The sequence below is a fragment of the Myodes glareolus genome, chromosome 11, assembly GCF_982192425.1.
Source record: "Myodes glareolus chromosome 11, mMyoGla1.1, whole genome shotgun sequence".
NCBI lineage: Eukaryota > Metazoa > Chordata > Mammalia > Rodentia > Cricetidae > Myodes > Myodes glareolus.
Genome location: NC_142036.1, coordinates 62295297 through 62296652, shown reverse-complemented (window position 1 = coordinate 62296652; position 1356 = coordinate 62295297). Strand labels below are relative to the sequence as shown.

Genomic DNA, 1356 nt, shown 5'->3' with positions numbered 1-1356 from the left:
CTCTTGGCACCGCTCAGAAGGTCATCACTGCTGCCTCCGCACGAATCTTCCACAGCAGGACACTCAGCATCCACTGGGTCATCTTCTTCTTTACTTCTCTTGTCAGTCTCGCTGGCACCCAGATGTATGTCAGCATTCCTAGAAAAACATAAACAAAACTCTCCTCCCAAATTAACATTTAAGAGTATTAAAAACTCTCAGTGTAAAAATTCAGCACAATCAGTACTGGAAGTAGGCTGGTTTTGAACTTAGAGACTTGCAGGTCTCTGTTTCAAAAAGCAAATCTTGTTTGTCTGTACCAGCAAAATTTTGAATTAAAAATTAAGTGTAAAGAATGCAAGAGAAATCCTTTCTCTGGGGGAAGCTGTCACTGGTAATCCCCTCTATTGTCTAACACCAAAACAGTTGTCACTGGGAATAGAACTCATGACCTTTGGAAGAGCAGGCAGTGCTCTTAACCTCTGAGCCATCTCTTCAGCTCCCCTATTCAGATGAAAAAACCTCTAGGTAGCATTGTTTTATTCCACCCGTTGCCTCAGGCAAAAGGTCCGCCTTTGTTACCTAGGATACGGTAACCAGGTAGACACATCTTTATTATGATAATTACAACCAGTTCTGCCTGAAGTTTATGAGGGAAAATGGACGTCGGCATTCGATCTGACTACTTCCTGCTGACAAAGGGACGTTGTGAATTTTTGGGGGATAAATGTTTTTATCTGACTAAATTTTTGGCGACAAATGTTTTTATCTGACTGAATTCTTGGCGACCTTGGCTGTGAGGGGCAGCAGCAGCAGCTCCACCTCTGAGGCCCATTGTGGCGTGCTCCGCATGGCCCGAAGGCATGGCCCCGCCCCGGGCTGTGTGTGGGCTCGCCGAACTGTGCACCCTGCCTCACCTCAGGCATAGAACTCATACCGCCGGCCGTGAGCCTTTTTCAAGCTCCGGCGAGGGGGGGCATCCGCCCACCCGTGGAGGGCCCGGTTAGGGCCGTGGGGGGGCCCCAGTCTCAGACCTTCCCAGGGGCCGGGGAGTGACGAGCACTTAGTACGTGGCCCCTCCTCCGCCCGCCCATGTTGCTATGGAAACGCGGTTCAGAGTTTGGCCCCTCTCCGTCTTTAGGTCTTTAGCGCTGTTGCTGCTCACCATGCAGCTTCCGCCTCTGCCTCCCGAGTGCTGGGATTAAAGGAGTGCGCCACCACCGCCGGCTACTTCCTCAATCAAAAATTAAAGTTTTTTGTACGTGAGAGCCAGAGACTGAGCTCTCTTAACAAAATTAGGCGAAAATCACCTCCAAAAGCTCTGTGGCTCTTTAAGAATAGGGAAGGCAGTCTTTGAACACGATCAAGCCCGCCTCC

The 1356-nt window shown here is 49.9% G+C and overlaps 1 pseudogene; it reads right to left on the bottom strand.

Moving 5' to 3' along the window:
* Window positions 1-866: 866 nt before the first annotated feature.
* LOC148120516 (Nuclear RNase P) lies at window positions 867-1067 on the bottom strand (annotated as a pseudogene).
* Window positions 1068-1356: the final 289 nt, after the last annotated feature.